This window comes from Chiloscyllium plagiosum, unplaced genomic scaffold, assembly GCF_037043375.1.
Source record: "Chiloscyllium plagiosum isolate Xiang-an unplaced genomic scaffold, Cpla_swu_hap1 HiC_scaffold_12, whole genome shotgun sequence".
Taxonomy (NCBI): Eukaryota; Metazoa; Chordata; class Chondrichthyes; order Orectolobiformes; family Hemiscylliidae; genus Chiloscyllium; species Chiloscyllium plagiosum.
This window is the reverse complement of record NW_028270150.1, coordinates 104,064,434-104,078,894: the sequence shown is the minus strand read 5'-3', so window position 1 is coordinate 104,078,894 and position 14,461 is coordinate 104,064,434. Positions and strand designations below refer to the sequence as shown.

Sequence of the window (14,461 nt, the reverse complement as noted above, 5' to 3'; positions counted from 1 at the left end):
TCCGATTGGATGTCGCGGCTGTCAATCTCCCCGTTCTAGCCAATGGGAGGCTGGAGAGGACCGGTCTCCTGGGGTTCTTATGATCCGATTGGTCAGCTTTGTAGGAATGGGGCGGGGATTAGTTTGAGGTTGGAATAAGGGAAGTGGGGTGTGTTCATAGAAAAGGTTCAGCAGAAGGGTCACTGCATGGGCATGATGATACTTTCCAGCAATTTCTTACTTTTCTTCTGATTTCCAAGGTCCACAGTTCCTTTCGTTGAGAATTCAGTGGAGTCTAGAGAATGGGGGCGGGACCTAGAGAGAGGGAGAGAGAAGGACAAAGAGATTGACTTCGTAGTTAGAAAGTGGGAGATGGAGTCATGGAATTTCTTCTTACAGCACAGAAAAGTGACCATTGCCCAATCACATTTGTGCCAGTTATCTAATATCCGTCTATTTTTTAATCCCATTTTCCAGTACTTGACACCGTAGCTTTCTATGATTAATCTCTAAATGTTTCTCAAATGGTTTAGATAGTTCACGACTCTCTATAACCCCCCCCCCCCACCTCACTCTTTTCAGGCAGTGAATCTCATGTTTCAGAATGAAATTCCAGTTGTCACAGCTCTGTAGTCAAAGGCTTTTGTCCCTGTTACTACACTAATTTTCATATAACCTGCAAACTTCTTGAATTGAATTGAATTTATTTATTGTCATGTGTACTGAGGCACAGTGAAAAGCTTTGTCTTGCGAGCAATACAGGCAGATGACGAGTTAAATAGCATAGATAACTAAATATTAGGTATAGAGCGGCAAAAACAAAAACACAGGTACAGGCAAATGTTAAGAGTTTGTGAGTCCTTTTAGTATTCTAACAACAGTAGGGTAGAAACTGTTACAAAACCGGCTGGTGTGTGTGTGTTCAGCCTTCTGTACCTTCTCCCCGATGGCACAGGTTGTAGAAAAACATTGCCAGGGTGAGATGGATCTTTGAGAATGCTGGCGGCCTTTCCTTGACAGCGGGCCTAGACCATAAGACCATAAGACATAGGAGTGGAAGTAAGGCCATTCGGCCCATCGAGTCCACTCCGCCATTCAATCATGGCTGATGCGCATTTCAGCTCCACGTACCAGCGTTCTCCCCGTAGCCCATTTGCCGTTATGCCAAATTTCTTCAGCTGCCTGAGGTAGAAGAGACGTTGGGCCTTTGTAACCAGTGTGTCCACATGGAGAGTCCAAGAAAGCTTGTTGTGGATGACCACTCCCAGGAACTTGACACTCTCCACTCGTTCCATCTCTGGGCTGTTAATGTGTAGGGGGGCATGAGTAACATCCCGCCGAAAGTCAATAATGAGTTCCTTGGTTTTGCCGACATTGAGAGCTAAGTTGTTCTCAGTGTACCATTTTTCCAGGTCTTCCACCTCCCATCTGTAATCTGTTCTGAGATTCGACTGACTATGGCAGTATCATCAGCGAACTTGTAAATGGCATTATCTAGTATTTGGCGATGCAGTGAGTATCGTAGGGCACTGAGTACGCACCCTTGGAGGGCTCCAGTGTGGCGTGTTAGTGAGGATGAAATATTGTCCCATTATGGCCTGTGGGTCAGGAAACTGAGGATCCAGTTGCAGAGAGTGGGGCTTAGCCCGAGATCACTAAGTTTAGTAATCAGTCTCGAGGGGATAACAGTATTGAAGGTTGAACTGTAGTCAATGAGTAGGATTCTTACATAGCTGTTCTTGGTGAGGAGTGAAGGGCAACTAATAGGGCATCTGACATGGATCTGTTGGTCCGCAAATTGGATTGGGTCAAGAGTAATGGGGAGGCTGGAGTTGATTAATGCCGTGACCAGCCTTTCAAAGCACTTCATGACCACCGAAGTTAGGGCCACTGGGCGGTAATCATTGAGACATGCTGCATGAGCCTTCTTAGGCACAGGGATGATGTTGACCCTCTTGAAACAGGCAGCGACAGTGGCTTGCTGCTGGGAGAGGTTGAAGATGTCCGAGAAGGCCTCTGCCAGTTGATCTGCACATGCCCTGAGTGGGAGATGGATTCACACGAAGGAAAACTGATCTGACCTCTGATGCAATGACTGTTGGGATAGGTTCGTCAGGACTTGTCAGAATAGGTGTTACCTCTCTGCCGAAATTCTGCTCAAAGCGAGTATAGAAGCCGTTGAGATGATCTGGGAGGGATATGTCACCACCTGCTATCTTGCACTGTCTCTTTTTAGAACCTGTGGTGTTCTTCAGTCCTTGCCATAGTTGCCGGGTGTCGGTCTGGGTCTTTAATTTGGATCGGTATTGGTTCTTGGCTGTCTTAATGGCTCTGCAAAGGTCATACCTAGATTCTTTATATTTGAGTGGGTCTCCTGATCTGAAGGCCTCGCCTGGTTTTTAGCAGGTTCTGCGTGTCCTGATTCTTCCAGAGTTTCCAGTTGGGGAACGCCCGGATTGACTTCCTAGGTATGCAGTCCTCAGTTGACATTCATTTTGAGATAACTTCAGTACAAGAGCAGGGGATGTACGGCTGAGGCTGGATAAGGCTCTGGTCTGACCACATTTGGAATATTGTGAGTAGTTTAGGACCCCATGTCTAAGGAAGCATGTGCTGGCCTTGGAGGGAGTCCAGAGAACATTCACAAAAATGATTCTGAGGATAATGAGCTTGTCGGACAAGAAATGATTGAGAACTTTGGATCTGTACACATTGGAGGTTAGAAGGATGAGAGGAGATTTCATTGAAATGTACAGAATACTGAGAGGCCTGGATAGAGTCGATGTGTAGTAGACCTTTCCACTAGTGACTAGGATCTGGGGGGCACAGCCTCAGAGCCAAGGGAACGACTCTTTAGAAATGAAATAATGAGGAATTTCTTCAACCAGAGGGCGGTGAATCTGAGGAACTCATTGCCGCAGAGGGCTGTGGAGGGTAAATCATTAAGGGTATGTAATACTCAGATAGGTAAGATCTTTACTGGTAAGGGGATTAAAGAATTATGGAGAGAAGGCAGGAGAATGGGGTTAAGAAACATATCAGCCATGATTGAATGGCAGAGCAGACTCAATGGGCTGCTCCTATTTGTTATGGTCTGTCCACAACCCACAAACAACAAAAAATAATTCACTGATATGAAGAGTCTACAGAAATTGACACGTTCACCCAAGTGATGAAATGGTGATTGGACAAAGGAGTTGAAAGTGAAATCAATTTTCATAATAAAGAACAATGTGTTTCCATTGGTTAAAAAAATGGAAACATCAGAAAGCAGAATTATGATCCCCTAATTGATAAAGAAGTTCAGAGTGAAATAGGTTTTCATAATGAAAAACAAAGTAATTCCATTGGCAAGAAAGAATTAGAAAAATCAGAAAATGGATTTTTGATACTCGCTTACTGAACTGTCACCTGGAGTTTCCTCTTCTCCAGAGTTACTGCAGCATCTCCTCAGTCTAACAGCATCTCCTCAGTCTAACAGCATCAGTCTAACAGCATCTCCTCAGTCTAACAGCATCCCCTCAGTCTAACAGCATCTCCTCAGACTAACAGCATCTCCTCAGTCTAACAGCATCTCATCAGTCTAACAGCATCTCCTCAGTCTAACAGCATCTCCTCAGTCTAACAGCATCCCCTCAGTCTAACAGCATCAGTCTAATAGAATCTCCTCAGTCTAACAGATCCTCTTTTTTGCTGTTTTGTTTGAAGAAAACCCTTCACAAAATTTAAAACCCGAAAGAACTGCGGATGCTGTAAATCAGAAACAAAAACCAAAGTTGGTGGTAAAGTTGTATGAGAGAAAGGCGAAAGTGGGTACTGCAGATGCTGGAGATGAGAGTCTAGAGGAGAGTGGTGCTGGAAAAGCACAGCAGGTCAGGCAGCATCCGAGGAGCAGGAGAATGGATGTTTCGGGCAAAAGCCCAAATCAGAATTAACGTTTCGGTCCAGTGGCCCTTTCTGAGAACGTCACAAGTTTTAATTGTGTGATAGTTCCAGGGATGAGCTGAGATTTTCTGGGTATTTTTGTCCTTGATTTATTTCAGATCATGAGAAATGCTGGTTTGTGTGTATTAAAAAGTGTGGATTAAAAGGTATAATGAGAATTACCCAAACAGTAAAACTCAGTCTTTTATTACTTCTGAATTCTAATATTTCACTGCAAAATGTGCAACAAAAAACGAACGAAGTTTCGAATCAAGAACTATTGCTCGAATTGCACATCAGCTGATGTCCAGAGTTGTCTCTAACGTAGCGATGGTGGTATAGTGGTGAGCATAGCTGCCTTCCAAGCAGTTGACCCGGGTTCGATTCCCGGCCATCGCAAGCTGTAGTTTTTAAACCACTCAACAGCAAAAAGACCATTTCCAGCAGTGGGAATGAAACACTCACATCTGCACATCACCTTGAGTCAGCCACATTAACGGGGCCAAACCTCTGGAGTGCGGCCACCACTTTGAAATTGAGGATGCGCCCTGGAAGATTAAGGAGTCAGGTCGATACCCATTTCAAATAAACTGGTGTCATGACAGAAATCCTGACCTTTTCATTTTATTTCAAGATTTCACTCCTTTCAACATTACTCTCAGTTTTTTCGTGAAATACAACCTAATATCAAGTGAAAAGTGGGTGGGCAGTCCATTGTTTATGGGTACAGCATTATTTATTATATCAGATCGGTTATTTTATTTTTTAATTGAAATGTACACCAATCTGACTGTGTCGAGCACAGACAGAATCTGTTTGCTCACTTCATTCACCCTGACAGACTCTTGAGTATTTCTGCGGGTTGGTTGCAATTCCCACTTGTGGCCAGTAGTGGTCACTAACTTGCGGAACAATGAAGTTCCCAGATCAGAGAGAAGGAGAGAACAGACAATAATTGTTGCCCTTGTGTTGGACGGTGCAGGTCAGAAATAGGAGGAGTGGAGACCAGCTACTTTTATATTTCCAGTAATGAGAAAATGACTCGGTAAAACTCCGAGAGATGATAGAAATGACCACACAGTGAGTGAAAGTTTAATCCAAGATAAAGTTAAAAAATCACACATTGTTACCTGATGAAGGAGCAGCTATTGCTTCCAAATAAACCTGTTGGACTATAACCTGGTGTTATGTGGTTTTTAACATTGTCCACCCCAGTCCAACACCGGCTCCTCCACGTCATCATCCAAGATAATCATCATGGATGTGTTAAGGGAAGGTAGTGTCTGATCAACTTGACTGATTTTGTTTAAAGGATAAAGAATGAAGGAAGTGTTTGTGATGTAGACCAATCTGATGATAAGAAAAATGCTGCATGTGTTCTGAAATAGTTCAGTTCCTCAAGGTTCAGAAACTAAACAGAAATTGCTGGAGAATCAGCAGTGTTGCACCTTCAGTGGGGAGAAAGCAGAGTTGACATTTTGGGTCTCGTACGTCTCCATCTGATGAAGTGTCGCAATTCTTTGATTTTTCCTCAGGCTTCAGTATTAGTCACCTGTTTGCCTGGTGTATATATCACTGTTGTGGAATTGGTGTCGGATATCGAATTTGCAGATGATAAAACATTCGTCATTGGTTTTGGGGAAGCTGTCTGCAGACTGTGGGGAGATCTACATCAGTTGGTGAGCTACACAGCAAAGCTGTGAAAGGGGATTCGATCTGGAGAACGTTGGGATTCAGTAAACGATCACTGGTCCCATATCTATCATCCTCTCTACAGACTGGTCAACATGAACCAACAAAGAGATCTTAACTGTCCCCTCAATCTACTTATTATCTTGTTTATATGAAAGTAAAGGTAAATTTGAACAATTCTGTTACTGTACTCAATTTCAGCCAATACATATCCTCACACTCAGACCCCTCTCTGATTTAAGATGCTCCTTCACATAGAGTCATAGAGTCATAGAGATGCACAACACAGAAACACATCCTTTGGTCCAATCCGTCCATGGTGACCAGATATCCCAACCTATTCTAGTCCCAACAGCCAGCACCTGGCCCATATCCCTCCAAACCCTTCCTATTCATATACCCATCCAGATGCCTTTTAAATGTTGCAATTGTACCAGCTTCCTCTGGCAGCTCATTCCATGCACGTACCACCATCTGTGTGAAAAAGTTGCCCCTTAGGTCTCTTTTATATCTTTCCCCTCTCATCCCAAACTCTAGTTCTGGGCTCCCTCATCCCAGGGAAAAGACTTTGTCTATTTATCCTATCTATGCCACTCATGGTTTTATAAACCTCTATAAGGTCACCTCTCAGCCTCCGACGCTCCAGGGAAAACAGTCCTCGCCTATTCGACCTCTCCCTGCAGCTCAAATCCTCTCACCCTGGCAACATCCTTGTTAGTCTTTTCTGAACCCTTTCAAGTTTCACAACATCCTTCCAAGAAAGGAGACCAAAATTGCATGCAATATTCCAAAAGTGGCCTAACCAATATCTGTACAGCCGCAACATGACCTCCCAACTTCTGTACTCAATACTCTGACCAGTAAAGGAAAGCATACCAAATGCCTTCTTCACTATCCTAGCTAACTGCAACTCTACTTTCAAGGAGCTATGAACCTGTACTCAAGGTCTCTTTGTTCAACAACACTCCCTATAACCTTACAATTAAGTGCATAATTCTTGCTAAGATTTGCTTTCCTAAAATGCAGCACCTCACATTTATCTAAATTATCCATCTGCCACTCCTCAGCCCATTGGCTCCATTGATCAAGATCCCATTGTAATCGGAGGTAACCCTCTTCGCTGTCCAGTATATCTCCAATTGTGGTGTCATCTGCACAACTTACTTCACAATCATTTGTATAAATAATGAATTGCAGTGCACCCAGCACTGATCCTTGTGGCACACCACTGGTCACAGGCCTCCATTCTGAAAGGCTGCATCTATATTTGCCTCTTTGAATGTTTTTTTTGTCAACTAATATCTCCTTTGGTGGATCAACATCAGCTCTACTTAAACTAAATAACTGCAGAGCTTGAAGATTTGCAATGAAAACAGAAATTATTGGTGAAACTCAGCAGGTCTGGCAACATAGAGTCATACAGCATGGAAATAGATTCCTTGTCCTAACTTATCCATGCCACCCAGATTTCCGAAACTGAGCTAGTCCCACTTGCCTGTGTTTGGCCTATATGCCTCTAAACCTTTCCTAACCATGTAACTGTCCAAAGGTATTTTAAATGTTGTAATTGTACTTTTCTCTACCACTTCCTCTGACATCTCATTCCACATACTGACCATCTCATTTGTTGTCAAGTCCTTTTTAAATCTTTCCCCCTCTCCTTAATCCCGTGTCCTCTAGTTCTGAACTCACGTGCCATGGGAAAAAAACCTTGTCTGTTCACCTTATCTATGACTTTATAACCTCTATATGGTAAAGCCTCAGCTTCCTAATCTCCAGGGGAAAAGGTTCTAGCCTATCAAACCTCTCCTTATAACTCAAACCCTCTTGTCTTGGTAATATCCTTGTGAATCTTTTTTGCACCCTTTCGGGTTTAATAACATCCTTCAGGCAAGGCGACTAGGATTGAACACAGTACTCCAGATGTGGTCTTATCAATGTCTACGGCCGTAGCACAACACCTCCAAAGGCCTTACCATTAACTGTGTAAAAACCTTGTCAAAATCTTTGCTAAATTCAATGTCTACCACCCTGCCTTCATCTATCGTCTTGGTCACCTCTTCACAAAACTCAATCAAATATATGAGACACAATTCCCACACACAAAGCCGCGCTGACTATCCTAATCAGTCCTTACCTTCCCAAATGCATGTAGATCCTGTCTGTTAGAAACAGCTTCTCCATTATTGATGTCTGGCTCACCAGTTTGTAGTTCCCTGGCTTTTCCTTGCAGCCTTTCTTAATTGTAGTATAAATTAGCCACCCTTCAGTCTTCTGGCACCTCGACCATGGCTGTCGATGATTCCGATATCTCTGCTAAGATCCCTACAATTTCTTCCCTAGCTTCCCACAATGGTCTGGGATCCAGTTGACCAGGTATCAGGGATTTATGTAGCTTCATGCATTTTAAGATCTCCAGCACCCCTTCTTCAAGACATGTGGATGTTTTTCAAGACATCGCTATTTATTTCCCTGAGTTGTCTCTAGCCTCTGTGTTCTTCTCCACAGTAAATATTGACGCGAAATAGTGGTTTAGGATCCCACCCATCCTTTCGTGGCTCCATGGATAGATGGCTCCTTTGATTTTTAAGGGAACCTGTTCTCTCCCCAGTTACTCTTTTGCCCTAATATACTTGGTGAACCTCTTTGGATTCTCATTAACCTTATCTGCCCACGCTATCTCCTGTCCCCTTTTTGCCCTCCTGATTTCCCTCGACACACCCTGAACTCCTCAAGCAATCAGTTGATCCCATTTGTCTGTACCTGACATATTTCTCCTTCTTTCTCTTGACCAGACCCTCAAAATCTGTTGTACAATTCTATCAGTGATCACCCCTTTTGTATTTCTCAGTCCCCCCCCCGCCCCACCCCGCCATATAGCTTCACTGGACCGTGTCCCAGGAATGTCCTCTCTAAGGACTACCATAATGCTTTCCCTAATCAAAACACCAGGCGCCTCCTCTTTTGCCTCTCTTTCTATTCTTGGAATGTACCTCGGAACATTGAGCTGCTAGTCTTGTCCTTCCCTCAGCCATATTTCTGTAATAGCTATCCCAGTCCCATGCTCTCGTCCATGCCCTGAATTCATTTGCCTTACCAGTCTAGCCTCTTGCATTGAAATAAATGCAGTTTAATTTATCAGTCTTAGCTTGTTTTCTGCTGTGCTCTTGCCTGCCTTGTCTATTTAACTTGTTTTCTTTAACTTCTATACCAGCCTCAACCTTCTATCTCGTCTCACTACCGTGTAGATTGGCCGCTCCCTGCCAGATGAGTTGAACCCCTCCTGATCAAGTCTCCCCACCACAACCCATCCATCTTGTGCAGGTCACTTCGACTCCAGATCAGACCCAATGATCCAAAAATCTGATTCACTGCTGCCTACAGCACCTCCTCAGCCATATATTCATCTGTCATCTATTCCTACTCTTACGAGCATGTGGCGTTGGGAGTAATCCAGAAATTATTATCTTGAGGTCCTGCTTTGTAACCTCCTGCCTAACTCCCTCTATTTACTTTGCAGGGCCTCATCCCTTTTCTTCTACCTCTGTGTTTGGTACCGATGTGTAAAATGACCTCTGGCAGCCAACATTCCCCTTTAAGAATGTGCTGCAGTCGTTCTCTGACATCCTTGACCCTGGCACCAGGGAGGCAACAAAGCATCCTGGAATCACGCTCACAGCTGCGGAAATGCCTGCCTGTGCCCCTGACTAGACAGCCCCTATCACAATTGCTTGCTTGGACTTTGCCATACCCTGCGTTAAAGTAAAGCCAGTTGTGGTGCCAAAGACCTGGCTGATGCTGCTATTTTCTCTTGAGAAGCTATTCCCCAACAGTATCCAAAACTGTATAATTGTCTTTGAGTGGAATAGAGTGAGGACTGCAGATGCTGGAGATCAGAGCTGAAAATGTGTTGCTGGAAAAGCGCAGCAGGTCAGGCAGCATCCAAGGAGCAGGAGAATCGATGTTTCGGGCATGAGCCCTTCTTTGAGAGGGATAGCCACAGGAAACACCTGCACTATCTCTCTTAGTAGTCACCCATCTTTCTGACTGAAACTGCAGTGCGATCACCACCCCAAAACTTGTATCTGTCACACTCTCACTGACTGTGTCCACTTTGGTAATTAACCAGTTTTCATTAGACGGTCTGCTTTGAAGCAGCTGAAGTAATGACATTGCAGGGATTGCCGTTTGTATAGATAGACCATCTAATTCAATGTCTTGGAAAATCTCAGCAGGTCTGGCAGCATCTGTAAGGAGAGAAAAGAGCTGACGTTTTGAGTCTGACTGACCCTTTGACAAAGGGATAGTCAGCTCTTTTCTCTCCTTACAGATGCTGCCAGACCTGCTGAGATTTTCCAGCATTTTCTCTTTTGGTTTCGGATTCCAGCATCCGCAGTAATTTGCTTTTATTTAAGTCAATGTCTTATTGATTAAAGGACAACTACCTGATGAACCAACAGCACTCCGAAAGCTAGTGCTTCCAAATAAACCTGTTGGTCTATAACCTGGTGTTGTGTGATTTTTAACCTTGTACACCCCAGTCCAACACCGGCACCTCCACATCATGATTTAAAGGAAGGAGAGGAAGTCTTTGCAATTTGAGGAGAGAGCTGTATCTGCTTAAACGTTTGAGCATGTCTGGGAGGGAAGAGTCTATACACTGGCTCCACCTGATTGGCTACAATAAGCAACGTTGAAATCAGTCAGATTTAATGTTAGAATATCATGCGATATTAGATTGGATTACTTACAGTGTGGAAACAGGCCCTTCGGCCCAACAAGTCCACACCGACCCGCCGAAGCGCAACCCACCCAGACCCATTCCCCTATATTTACCCCTGCCCCTAACACTACGGGCAATTTAGCAAGGCCAATTCACCTAGCCTGCTATATGCAGCAAGGTTGGCTGGGGAAAGTGTTGCTGAACAAACAGACTTTGGAGTGCAGGTTCATAGTTCCTTGAAAGTGGAGTCACAGGTAGATAGGATAGTGAAGAAGGCATCTGGTATGCTTGCCTTTATTGGTCAGTGCATTGAGTTGAGAGGTCATGTTGCAGCTGTGAAGGTCACTGGTTAGGTCACTTTGAGAATACTATGTGCAATCCTGGTCTCCCTGCTATAGGAAGAATGTTGCCAAACTTGAAAGGGTTCAGAAAAAAATTGATGAGGATGTTACGATTAGGGATAGTGAAGGGAACTTGTGCCTGGAGTCGGAGGAGGTAGGGGAGGTCCTTAGTCAATACTTTGCTTCAGTATTCACTAATGAGAGGGACCTGTTATATGTGAGGACAGTGTGAAACAGGCTGACATGCAGGAACAGGTTGATGTTAAGAAGGAGGATGTGCTAGAAATTTTGAAAAACATGAGGCTAGATAAGTCCCTTGGGCCAGACAAGATATATCCAAGGTTGCTATAGGAAGCAAGGAAAGAGATTGCTGTGCCTTTGGTGATGATCTTTGCATCCTCACTGTCCAGTGGAGTAGTAACAGATGATTGGAGAGTAGCAAATGTTCTTCCCTTGGTCAATAAAGGGAATAGGAATAACCCTGGGAATCACAGTCAGTCTTACGTAAGTGATGGGCAAATTACTGGAGAGGATTCTGCGAGACAGAATTTTAGGTCATTTGGAAAACCATAGTTTGATTAGAGATCATTAACATGGCTTTGTGTGGCCTATCACGGCCTCACAAGTCTTACTAAATTCTTTAAGGATGTGACATAACACATTGATGAAGGTAGAGCAGTGGATGTGCTGTGTATGGATTTTAACAAGGCATTTGATAAGGTTCCCCATGGGAGGCTCATTCAGAAAGTAAAGAGGCGAGGGATACAGGGAAATCTGGCTGTCTGGATACAGAACTGGCTGGCCCATAGAAAACACAGAGTGATGGTAGATGGAAAGTATTCAGCCTGGAGCTCAGTGACCAGTAGTGTTTCACAGGGATCGGTTTTGGGACTTCTGCTGTTTGTGATTTTAATAGATGACTTGAATGAGGAAGTGGAAGGTTGAGTTAGTAAGTTTGCTGATGACATGAGGTTGGTGGAGTGGTGGATAGTGCGGAGGGCTGTTGTAGATTGCAATGGGGCATTGACAGGATACAGAACTGGGCTGGGAAACGGCAGATGGAGTTCAACCTGGAAAAGTGTGAAGTGATTCACTTTGGAAGGTCGAATTTGAATGCAAATTACAGGGTTAAAGGCAGGATTCTTAGCAGTGTGGAGGAACAGAGCGATTTGGGGTTCACATCCACAGATCCCTCAAAGTTGCCACCCAAATTAACTGGATTGTTAAGAAGGTTTATGGGGTTTTAGATTACTTACAGTGTGGAAGCAGGCCCTTCGGCACAACAAGTCCACACCGCCCCGCCGAAGCGCAACCCACCCATACCCCCACATTTACCCCTTACCTAACACTACAGGCACTTTAGCATTGCTAATTCAGCTGACCTGCACATCTTTGTGACTGTGGGAGGAAACCCACGCAGACACGGGGAAGAACGTGCAAACTCCACACAATCAGTCGCCTGAGGCAGGAATTGAACCCAGGTCTCTGGCACTGTGAGGCAGCAGTGCTAACCACTGTGAGCAGGGGGATTGAGTTTAAGAGCCATGAGGTTATGCTGCAATTGTATAAAGCCCTGGTTAGACCTCACTTGGAATATTGTGTTCAGTTCTGGTCACCTCATTATAGGAAGGATGTGGAAGCTTTAGAGAGGGTGCAGGGGAGATTTGCCAGGATGCTGCCTGGACTGGAGGGCATGTCTTATGAAGAAAGGCTGTTCTCATTGGAGTGAAGAAGGATGAGAGGTGATTTGATCAAGGTGTACAAGATGATGAGAAGTTTAGATAGTGTGGATAGCAATAGACTTTTTTCCCAGGGCATAAATGGCTATCAGAAGGGGACATAATTTTAAGGTGATTGGAGAAAGGTTTAGGGGAGTTGTCAGAGGTAGGTTCTTTACACAGAGAGTGCTAGCAGTGGTACTAGAGACAGATACATTAGGGATATTTAAGCGACTATTGGATAGGCACATGGATGACAGTAAAATGAAGGGCATGTAGGTTTGTTTAATCTTAAAGTAGGATAAAAGGTTGGCACAACACCAAGGGCCGAATGGCCTGTACTGTGCTGTACTGTTATATGTTCTACCTTACCAGGGTTTGAGCTATAGGGAGAGGCGGAATAGGCTTGGGCTATTTCCCCTGCAGAGTCAGAGGCTGAGGGGTTGACCTTACAGAGATTTATGAAATCATGTGGGGCATGGATAGGTTAAATAAGCAAGGTCTTTTCCCCTGGGGAGGAGGATTCCAGAACTAGAGGGCTGAGGTTTAAGGTGAGAGGGGAAAGATTTAAAAGGGCAACAAAGGGCTAGTGTGTGTATGGAATGTGTTGCCAGAGGAAGTGGTGGAGGTTAGTACAATTACAACATTTAAAAGGAATCTGGATGGGTATATGAATAGGAAGGGTTTAGAGGGATATGGGCTAAATGCTGACAAATGGGTTAGATTAATTTAGGATATCTGGTCGGCATGGATGAGCTGGACTGAAGAGGCTGTTTTCGTGCTGTATATCTCTATGACTCTATGACTGCCTTCTGTATGCTCCTCAACACTGCTCCAATCAATCCATAAGATCTGAGAGGTGCTGTAGACATGTTTCCTGCAGGTGTAGTCACCAGGGACAGTTGACTGCTTCCTGACCTCCCACATCTGAGGAGCATACCACTCCATTGCCATGTCTGCTCTCTTTTAACAGCTATCGGGCTACTGAGATAAAAAGAGGTCCTTGTTGCTGCTCTTCGGCCCGATCTTAGATCTAACCAGACACAGCCTCTCTACCTCACTTGTCTAAATGCCCCCCACACTTAGCTATACTCGCAAGATTTTCAGTCTCTCGCCAGTCCTACTCCACGCTGGGAGCACTCACGACACCGGGTTATAGTGCAACAGGTTTATTTGAAACCACAAGCTTTTGGAGCTCCTTCCTTTAATAATATATTATAAGGCTTGTCCTGTTACAAGAATCAGACATGAGCAGGATTAGGTTAACTCCCTGCAATGTTTAAACTTGCAATGTTTAAACTTGCAATGTTTAAACTTGCCTTAGACATGACCCTTCCATTCCACAGAGTGACTCTTCGTTAAAACTGAAGAATTCTGAAGCTGGTGCTGCCAAATCTGCTGAGTTTCATCAGCAATTTCTATTTTTATTTCAATCCCATTGAATCTGTTATGATAAGAGTCTTGTAAACTATATTTGGGGTTTATGCAAAGGCTCTGTTACAGTGCGATGGTGGTATAGTGGTGAGCATAGCTGCCTTCCAAGCAGTTGACCCGGGTTCGATTCCCGGCCATCGCAAGTTTATAGTTTGCAATCCAGGGTTAGTGGCTGCTCCAAAACAATTCGGCAAACAGCTACTTACTTCTCCCCATGATAATTATTGGTGAATCGCTCCTTATTTCTCTTAATGACTGTGTTTTTGGTGAATCCCAGTGTAGAATCTGATTTTCTTACTCTTTTTCCTCAGCTGCTTCCCAGTTCTTGTTTAAACATCCATTCCTGCACAGAGATTGTTTTATTACTGAAACTGAGATAATGTACACAGTGGGAATCTCAAATGATTAACACAAGCTTGTTGAAAATACTAAACAGGACCGGCAACTTCTGTATTCAAGGGAGGATTAAAGTCTCAGATCAGCAAGTGGTTAAAATACAACCGTGCCTCAAAACACCAGAACTTTTATTTTTATTTCGTTTTTGTATCTTTATTTGGAATTGGCTCTTTCTGTATTTCATCTAATTCATTGTTCAACTCAGATCTTTTTTTTCTGCACGATCTTTAGTAAAATGTCAGTGAGCAAGTTCA

General features: G+C 44.0%; 2 non-coding genes across 2 annotated transcripts; both read left to right on the top strand.

Annotated features, from left to right (window-relative positions):
• Positions 1–4,230: 4,230 nt before the first annotated feature.
• On the top strand, positions 4,231–4,302 carry trnag-ucc (transfer RNA glycine (anticodon UCC)). Its single transcript has one exon. It is a non-coding gene; the product is annotated as a tRNA-Gly (tRNA).
• Positions 4,303–13,881: 9,579 nt separating this feature from the next.
• trnag-ucc (transfer RNA glycine (anticodon UCC)) lies at positions 13,882–13,953 on the top strand. The gene has a single exon. It is a non-coding gene; the product is annotated as a tRNA-Gly (tRNA).
• The last annotated feature ends 508 nt before the right edge of the window (positions 13,954–14,461 follow it).